At 38.9% G+C, this 10,593-nt stretch overlaps 1 non-coding gene across 1 annotated transcript; it reads right to left on the bottom strand.

Annotated features, from left to right (window-relative positions):
• Nucleotides 1–10,258: 10,258 nt before the first annotated feature.
• LOC143400622 (U6 spliceosomal RNA) lies at nucleotides 10,259–10,365 on the bottom strand. The gene has a single exon (XR_013091521.1). It is a non-coding gene; the product is annotated as a U6 spliceosomal RNA (small nuclear RNA).
• Between the last annotated feature and the right edge of the window lie 228 nt (nucleotides 10,366–10,593).

Raw genomic sequence — 10,593 nt, forward strand, 5'->3', positions numbered from 1 at the left:
CAAGAGTTACAATTGTGCCAGGCGCAGTGGCGCATGCCTGTAATCCCGTAGTTCAGGAGCTGAGACAGGAGGATGGTGAGTTCAAAGCCAGCCTCAGCAATTTAGCAAGGTGGTAAGCAACTAATGAGACCCTGTTCCTAAATAAAATTTAAAAAAAAAAAATAGGACTGGGGATGTGGCTCAGTGGTTGAATGCTCCTGAGTTCAATCTCTGGTACAAAAAAAAAAAAAAAAAGTTACAATTGTTTCTGGGTGCTTTTTGCAACTCAGAGGTTCATGAGTGTTTCCTTTGAGACTCAGTACCTTTTCCTTTATTCTCATATTCATGTTTCAGTACCCTAATCTACAGTTAGGGCCATTATGGAAATAGCACAAAATGATATCCCATATGACTAGTGACTTCAAATGTGGGGTCACACATCGAACTATGGTCTGAAGTGGGAGGCCACAAATTGTTTGATACTTCCCTAAGCAAGGCCAAGCACTATTAGTCAGTCTTTTGACCATCTCAAAGCAGCCTGGAGGAGAGCATTTCTTGTATATCCTGCTTTATATTGGTACTCTCTCCAAAGCTGTGTTCATTGCCAGGTTGCTGGACCCTTGAGATTGTTCAAGGACTCACCTGTGGCATGAAGTAATCAAAAGAACATGGGCTGTGCAATCAGACAGGCTTGGGTTTGAATCCTGACTCTATCACTCTGTAACCACTTGAGAGACCCTTCAAGGGACCCTTTAAGTTAGGTCAAGCACAGAAGGTTAGTATCAGACACATTAGGAACAAAATGGGGCCTCTCAGAAAACTCCAGGGCAGGCACTGAAACTGGGAGGTATCTGGATTTAAGACTCCTCAATGGTCATGTGTGGTGGCACATGCCTTTAGTACCAGCTTCTTGGAAGGCAGAGGCAGGAGGGATCACAAGTACCACACTAGCCTGGGCAACTTAGCAAGACCCTGTCTCAAGATTTTAAAAAAAAGAAAAGAAAAGAAAGAAAGAGAAAGAACTGAGGATGCAGCTCAGTAGTAGAACACCCCTGGGTTCAATCCTCAGTACCCACCCACCCTCACATACACACACATAAAAGACTCCTCAGAGCTCTATGACTAGAAGTCCTGGCTCTTCCTCTTCAGGCTCCATCTGCCCTTAATGTGAGTTAGCCACACTCAAGGTGTCTGTTTCTCTTCTAGGTGTCTGTTCTGCTCTATGCTGGGGAACTCAGCGTTAGATTGAGCTTTCTAAGAGAAGAAATCCTATTGGCCCAGCTCATCTTTTTGCACCAAGTCATAAGAGTCATGAATCAGGGATGACTGGTCATCCCATGGACTAAGGTCGTAGGTCAGAATTTCTCTGTGGTTTAATCCCTCAAGCAGAAGAGAGTAGGGGTAGATAAGTGGTGATTAAAAAAAAAAAAATGGAATGGGATGGTGTCATATGATATATCATTTGGGCTGCTACAAAGTTTTGATGAATATCAAGTCCATTTGAGGGGTCTGTGAGGTGGATTAAGAAAACAGATCTAATGTTCTATAATGCATTGCTTTATGCAAATTACTGAACCTTCTGGGCCTCAATTGTTTTCTCATCTATACAAATGGGACAATAATTTCTACCTTATAAAGTTGTTTAGAGATTAAATGAGAGAGGAAAAGTCAAAGTGCCTGGTATCCAATAGGTGATGAATAAACATTGGTTTCCTTTCCCTTCTTTAATGAAAAGCCACATTTGGTTTTCTCTTGTTCTCACTTCTGTCTTATATATTTTGTTCTGTCTTGCTGAAATGGGCTTCCTGGCCACGTACCCAGCTAGAGAGAAATATGAGATCTTCTCTCACAATCCTTAAGGGCCAGTATTGCCAGCTAACCCTCTTCAAGAGCTACTGCCAGAATGAGTGATGAGGAGCAAAGAGGCTCCTATGTCAAAAGGAAGATAAATGTACCCTCATGCTTAGGAGGACACCTTGATGGAATGCCTAGGACAAGGCAGCATTTTTCTTTGAAATGCTATGACCCAATGAAAATAAAAATAGGTCTTCCCCCAACTTGAGGGCCTAGGGCAGAAGACTTATTTTCCGCCGTTAATCCATGCTCAGAGAAGTTGTCCTAGGCCTCATTCAATCACTGACTCAACAAATATTTATAAAATGTCTACTATGTGGCTGTCTCTGCTCTCATGAAACTTATAATCATATCAGAGAGATACATTAATCAAACTGTCCCGCTAATGAATATACTATAAGTAAAAACCTATGATGAGTATTATGAAGAAAAAGAACATGACTGTGTAAGAACTTTTTAATTTATTTATTTATTATTATTATTATTATTATTATTATTATTTGCAGTGCTGAGGATTGAAACCAGGACCCTTGCACATGGTAGGCCAGTACTCCATCACAGAGCTACATCTAAGTCCCAGAATTTTTTTTTTAATATTTTTTTTTATTTTTTAGTTCTTGGCGGACACAACATCTTTGTTTGTATGTGGTGCTGAGGATCGAACCCGGGCCGCACGCATGCCAGACGAGTGTGCTACCGCTTGAGCCACATCCCCAGCCCCTAAGTCCCAGAATTTTTAACAAAAAATCTGACCCAGACTTGGGAGCCAGACCATATCAAAGATTTTTTTACCTTCATCTCGAGAGTAATGGGAGGTCATTGAAGGGCATAAACAAGGTTTAGGATGATCAGATTTGTGTTTTGCAAATATCAGTCTTGCTACAATGAGAACAGATTGAAGGGAGACATTGTGGCAATTTGGCTAGAAGTAATTATGTCAGGCTTTGGTAGCTATGGTGGTAAGGGGGAGAGAGAGAGAGAGAGAAAGAGAGAGAGAGAGAGAGAGAGAGATTAAAGAGATATTTAGTAGAAAACATTTATAGAACTTGATGATTGGTTATGGGGTGAGGAGGACATTGACAATAACAATAATTATGGCTTGTATAACTGGATGGAAGACCACAGGTGAAGTCTTAGATATGTTGCCCTTGAGGTGCTTCTGAGATATCCAAGTGCCAAAATTGAATTGGCAACTTGGTACAATGGTCTGGAGCTCTGGGAGAGGTCAGAATAAATATGTGAGTCATTTGCTTCCAAGGTAGTTCAAAGGCAGTAGATGAGTTTATCTAAGGTAAGACTAGAAAGTGCAAAGAAAAGAGGACCTGTGTATTATCATAAACAATCTACACATCTAGTGTGATTTCCATCAAAATAGTAAGGAAGATTTTCACAAAACTAGAAAAAATAGTCCTAAAATTCATATGGAAGAACAAAAGACTTATAATAGCCATAGAAATCTAAGCAAAAAGCAATGCTGGGCTGCTACAAAATACCTGATTTCAAATTATACTGTAGAGCTAAATTAACAAAAAACAGCATGGTACCAGCATAAAAACAGACACATATTCAATAGGATATATTAGAAGACCCAGACACAAATTTACACAAATATAGTCATCTGATCCTTGACAAAGGCATTAAAAATATGTTGGGGAAAAAAAAACAGACTTTTTAAAAAATGGTGTTGGGAAACTGGATATCCTTACATAGAGGAATGAAATTAGATATTTTATTTACTTTTAAATTAAATTAATTTTTTCCTAGCACTGGGGATTGAACCCAAGACTCTCTGTCACTGAAGTATATCCTCGGCCTTTTTATATTTTTATTTTTAGACAGGGTCTTGCTAAGTTGTCCAGGCTGGCCTCAAACTTGGAATCTTGCTGCCTTAGCCTCCCAAATTGCTGGGATTATAGTATATTCCAGCATGCCCAGCTAGATCCCTCTCTCTTACCCTGCACAAAAGTCAACCTGAAGTGGATCAAAGACCCAAGAATTAGACCAGAATATTTGCAACTGCTAGAAGAAAATTTAGGATAAATACTATAACATATAGACACAGACACAGTCTTCCTCAATAAATCTCCTGAAGTTCAGGAAATAAAAACAAGAATTGATAAATGGGATGGAATCAAATTCAAAATCTTCTGAACAGCAAAGGAAATAGTTAAAAATGTGAAGAGAGAACCTGCAGAATAGGAGAAAAATCTTTGCCAGTTAATCTTTTGACAGAGAATTAATATTCAGAATACATAAAGAACTCAAAAAACTTAACACCAAAAAAAACAAATAACCCACTTAATAAATGGGCACATGAATAGAGGACCTAGCGCCAATCTCTGAGGAATTTAGACATGTCATCGAGGGCAATGATTGTAAAAGTGTGGAACCCTGGGGTATCCCCAAGACATTCTCAAGGGTCCATAAGGTTAAAACTATTTTCATAATGCTTTATTATTGTATTTTTTCATTGTGCTGACATTTGCACTGATGATGCAAATGCAATTGTGGGTTAAAAAAATAAAAGCCTGTACCTAAGCACAGATCAAAGCAGTGGTACTAAACTGTCCAAGTAATCATGGAACTCTTTACAGTTATGTGTGTACACTAAAAAATATTTCATGTTCACTTAGGAATATCCTTGATAAAAACAGTAAAAATTATTGATGTCTACTAAACCTCTGCCCTGAGTACATCTTTTCAGTATTTGGTCTGACAAAATAGGAAGCACACATAAAGCATTTCTGCTATATTCCAAAGTACAATGATTGTCTCCAGGAAAGGCTCTTCTGCACTTTTAATCTCAAGCTGAACTAGTCTCTTTTTTTCATGGAACACCATTTTTACTTGAAAGGAAGACTGAGAGACAAACTTTGATTATTCAGCTTTGAATGTTTGGCAGATATTTTCCCAAAATGAACAAAGTGAGCCTGCCATTTCAGTGAGAACAACTGACAGTATTTGTTGCCAATGATAAAATTCAAACTTTCAAGTGAAAAATTAAAATTTTAGAACACTTGTATCTGCCACCATGAACTTGAAAACTTCTCAATGCATAAAAACTTTTCTGATGAAATTGATGGTGATATAATGAATATATTTTTTTAAATAACTGTATAATAAAATGCATCAACAATTGGAAGATTTATATAATTCAGCAGACCTGTATTTTCCAAATGACCAATGCATGATGTTACAAAATCTCTTCAAAATTCAAGAGAAAACAATAGGTTTTAATATAATTGAAGAAGAATTAGTTGATTGGCTTTAGAATCCACAATGCAATTGACCTTTACAAAACTGTGTGTCAAATTCTTATCAAACTCCAGGGCTGGGATTGTGGCTCAATGGAAGAGTGCTTGCCTAGCATGTGTGAAGCACTGGGTTCAATTCTCAGCACCACATATAAATAAATAAAATAAACGTCCATCAACAATTAATAAAAATATTTTAAAAATTCTTCTCAAACTGGGTATCAAATTCTTATTACAATTATCTGAAAACTAAAATACTGCCTACTTTTCCAACTCTGTGAGGCCAGACTTTCTTCATATACTTCAACCAAAACAACATATTGAAACTGATTGAGTGTAGAAGCAGATATGAGAATTCAGGTATCTTCTACTAAGTCAAATATTAAAGAGATCTATAAAACAGTAAAACATGCCAATTTCATCACTCTTTTTTGGAGGGAGGAGCATATTTCTCTTTTTCATCAAAATGGGCTATTTATATTAACATACAGTGATTTATTACTTTCATGTTAAGTAGGTTAATAAATGTTCTTTTAATTTCTTAGTTTTCATCCTTAATACAGTAAATATCAATAGATATATAAACATAACATAAACAAAAACTCTTAGAAGCCCTCAATCTTTAAGAGTGTAAAGGAATCTTGGAACCAAAAAAAAATTTGAGAACTGCTGATTTAAAAACTGCCACCCCAAATATGACAAAATGAACCCTGCTATTATGTATAACTAAAATGCACTAAAAATTAAAGAACATATACACAAGAATATAAACTAAATATAAACTGCTGGGTGTGGTGCTGCATAGCTGTAATCACAGTTACTCCAGAGGCTGAAAGGAGGATTAAAAGTTCAAGGCCAATCTGGGCAACTTTAATGAGACTCCATCTCAAAATAAAATAAAAATATCTAGTGACATAGTTCAGCAGTACACTTGTCCAGCAGGCATGAGGCCCTGGTTCAATCACCAGTACTTACACACACATACACACAAAGCCCTTCATTTTGAGAGGTTATTCTCTCCATCCCCACGAACAGACAGCTTGAAATAAGAAATCTTTCCTAATTTGTAAATATCTCAAGAGGTAAAGAAGTTCACAACTCACAAAATACAATATTTTGGAGCTGCAGAAATGAACTCCATCAGTTCCAAAAGGGGTCATAGAAGCCCCACTATCAGAAAGCCACATCCTATCCTCTTTTCTCCCCAGAAATGGCTCAAATGATAAAGCCAAATCCAATATCTCATTCCATTAAAGCCACACTCTGTTCCCATAAGCACACTCACCCTCATATTTTTCAAGCACATTCACCCCTGGATTTTTCAAACTGAGATGGGTCAGAAGCAGTGCTAAAGGAAGGGAGGATGAAAGGGGCAGCTAGGGTTAGACTTGTTCCTAAAACGCCAGCACATTCAATTTGTTGGGTATTTTGCATGAATTTCCTCTTGAGTTCACAGGCTCCTAACTCAGCAGAATTAAAATGGGATGAAGTAATTAGAGCAGCAGTCTGTGAGGATGTTCAGGCCAGCATGCAAAGGAAATGTGGGGCAGGGGGAAAGAAAGGAGAAAGGAGAGCCATGATGTAGAGGATGAGGTAAGAGACCCATCTCAGGTGTCAGCTCCTTGGGAAAGCCTCTCCCAATTTCCATAGTCTGCTGGTCAGCAGTTCTCCCCTCCTGGCTTGGCCCTTCACAGTCAGGCCCCAACCTCCCTTTCCTCTGCTGCTGCTGCTGCTTCTTCTTCTTCTTCTTCTTCTTCTTCTTCTTCTTCTTCTTCTTCTTCTTCTTCTTTTTTTTTCTGTACTGGAGAATCAAACCCAGGGCCTCACGTGTGCTAGGCAAGTGCTCTACTACTGAGCTATAGCCCCAGCCCCACAACCTCCCTTTCTAGTCCTTTTTTCAGACACCTACACCAAATAGATACTTCTTATCACTACTCATACTGAACTCACCGTTCTTCCCCTACTTCATGGTTCTTTGTACCTTTGTACCTAAATTTATTATGCTGAACTAAAAAAAAAAAATTGCTTACATGTTTATCCCTCCCATGCATGGGACTAGTGTTTCCCCAACCTCAGGATTTCACATGCATCCTCTTCTTTAAGCAAATTGCCACCTTATAATACACTCTCCTTTTGGTTCCATATGGACTCCTAAATTTGTTTAAGTCCATAAGTCTTCAGTGATAAGCAGGATGGTGTAGTCCTATTATTGTTGTAGCTTGAGTTTTGGTGCTAATGCTATGCAACAGGCCTGTGACTGGCCAAGGGATATAATTTGAAGTAAGGAATGAGGTAAGAGAGGTGGGTAGGTTATTTGTATCTGAGCCATGGAAATCCTGAGTGCAAGGCTAATTTTGGTAAAAGCTGGTGAAAATTATTATGCCATAAAAGACAGAGCCTGAGGCTCCTCTCTCTGAGACAGCCTGTTCCTGTTTCACCAGCTCTTCCTGTTTACCTGTTGCATCCCTCTGTAGAAGTGCTGTTCTTTCTCCAATCAGATGAGATGAGCCCAGGGCTTCTGGGCCTGTAGAATCCTGAAATACCAACCATCTCTTCTGTGTTGTCAGGAGGAGCTGCCCTTGTCTAGCAAAGGGATGGCTGAATCCTAATTCTTTGGGCTTAGGAATCTCCTTTATGCCCTTCTGAATCTAGGGAGGGTAGGACCGGGCATGAGGTCCTGCATTAGTCTCAGTTCTGTTGGATGAGAAAATCCAGCTCTTAGTTCTACCTTTGGAATGAAGAAATTAATAACCAGTATAAAACAAAAACAAACAAAAAACACCCGAACACACACACACACACACACACACACACACACACACACATATACACACACGCACATTTTGGAATATAAAAATGATTCTTTAATTTTCATTTTACCAAGGAAAAAAATTTTTTTACCGGAGTTTTTTTTTGCTTTATTTATTTATTTTATGTGGTCCTGAGGATTGAACCCAGTACCTCACGCATACAAGGCAAGCGCTCAACCACTAAGGTACAACCCCAGCCCCAAGGAAAAAACTTTTTTTTAATGACAACTATCATCTATTATCAACATCCCCCCCACTTTTTTTTTTTTTTTTTTGGATAGGGTCTTGCTAAGTGGCAGAAGCTGAAGCTGGCCTCAAACTTGCAATCCTCCTGCCTCAACCTCCTGAGTAACTGGGATTATATGGTGTGCATCACCACGACCAGTTGCTATCAATATCTTTTGAGGAAAGAACATATACACAAGAATATAAACTAAGCCAGGTCTGGTGGCACATGCCTGTAATCCCAGCTATTCAGGAGATTGTGGCAGGAAGATCACAAGTCTGATGTCAGCCTCTACCACTTAACAAGACCCTGCCTCAAATATATAATATAATATTATATATATATATATATATATATATATATATATATATGTGTGTGTGTGTGTGTGTGTGTGTGTGTGTGTTATATACACTAAAGAGGAAAAGTTTATGTTGAATATATTAAGCTTTATTTAAATACTCACTACAATGTTGAATATATTAAGATTTATTTATTTAAATACTACATTGTTCTTGTTTTTCTCATTTCATCAGAATAGTAAAATACACCATTGAATACTCTTTTTTTTTTATACTGGGGATTAAACTGAGAGGCACTCTACCATTGAGCTATAACCCCAGCCTTTTAAATTTTTTATTTTGAAACAGGGTCTCTCTCGTTTGCCCAGGCTGGCTTGGAACTTGTGATCCTTCTGCCTCAGCCTCCTGATTCACTGGGATTATAGGTGAATACTACCAAGCTCAGCTAAGACTGTGGCTCTTGAAGGGTAGAAACCATGACTTTTTCCATTCTCATATCATCAGTGTCTGTTTGTGAATAAGTAAGATTCCCTGACTCAGGTTTTACCTGCTTTCTGACAGCTTAGTTCAAGAAATGCTACCTGTCTTAGTCTGTTTTCTTTTACTATAACAAAATATACAAGGCTGGGTGATTTATAAAGAAAAAACATATGTTTAGTTTACAGTTCTGGAGGTCCAAAAGTATGGTGCCAGAATCTGCTTGGTTTCTGGTGAGGGCCACATGCTGCTCAATGGCAGAAAAGCAGAAAGGAAAATGGCTGTGTGCAGAAGGGCCAAGCACATGGGGTTGCCTCCCTTTATAACAACCTACTCCCTAAGTAACCAATCTAGTCCTGGTGATCCAGGATCAATCTCTCTTCACACCTAATCACCTCTGAAAAAACCCAATATCCCTCAACACTGAAGGGCTTTGTTTATTTGTTTGTTTTGTTGTTGTTGTTGTTGTTGTTTTGGGGGGTTGGTACCAGGGATTGAACTCAGGGGCACTCGACCATTGAACCACATCTCCAGCCCTATTTTGTATTTTATTTAGACACAGGGTCTCACTGAGTTGCTCAGTATCTTGCTTTTGCTGAGGCTGGCTTTGAACTTGCAATCCTCCTTTCTCAGCCTCCTGAGCTGCTAGGATTACAGGCATGCACCACTGCACTCCGCTTGTTTTTGTTTTGTTTTGTGGTGCTGGAAATTAAATCCAGGGTCTCATGCATGCTTCTAGATTGAGTTTTTGTGGGGACAAACAAACCATATTCAAATTATAGCACTGGACTAGAGTTGTAGCTCAGTGGTAGAATATCTGTCTAGCATTTGTGAGGCCATGAGTTTGATCCCAGCATAGCAAAACAAACAAATAAACAATCCATAGCACCACCACAAAATATGCTGCTTTGGGCTTTAAACTGAGGGAAATTAGAGAATAGCAAATGCAGAAAAGGGTTTTCATTGCCATGAATCCCCTCCCCAGGAATCTCATCAACCAGAGATTAAACTCTTATCACGGGAGAGGAGACTAGAGGTTGACACCACACCCAGACAGAGATGTTACAAGCTACGACTTATTCTTCTGAAAGTCCATTCATTTTTCCCCCAAATCACTTATTCTCCCCTAAGTTGCCTATATGCCCCCTCCCCTTTCCTCTGTGAAGAGGGTATATATGTTTCTAGGTCTTATGGGGTTTGGGGGCATTTACTTTTCCTTCATGTGATGCCCTTATAAATGTGTAGACATTTTCTCCTATCAATCTTCATTCCACTAATTTATTTCATATATCCAATCACTGAATCCTCAAAGAACAGAGGAAAAGTCTTTCTTCCTCTCTCTCTCTCTCTCTCTCTCTTTTTAATGTGGAACGCTTCACGAATTTGCATGTCCTCCTTGCGCAGGAGCCATGCTAATCTTCTCTGTATCGTTCCAATTGTAGTATATGTGCTGCTGAAGCGAGCACTCTTTCCTCCTCTTTAAACTGTTCCTTTGAGCAGTTTCCAAGTTCTAGGACATCAGAAGTACCTGTGCCCATCCAAATCCAGGATCACAGAATTTTAGCCTTCCCTGGAGCCCATGATGTCGCTAGGTTATCATCAGCCCAGGGCAGGAGAGGAGTCAGGAAAACCAAAAGACAAAGTACGGAGGTTAGGGAAGACCAAATGGGAGAGAGAAAAAAAATATTTAGAGA

This window comes from Callospermophilus lateralis, chromosome 5 (assembly GCF_048772815.1).
Source record: "Callospermophilus lateralis isolate mCalLat2 chromosome 5, mCalLat2.hap1, whole genome shotgun sequence".
Classification (NCBI taxonomy): Eukaryota; Metazoa; Chordata; class Mammalia; order Rodentia; family Sciuridae; genus Callospermophilus; species Callospermophilus lateralis.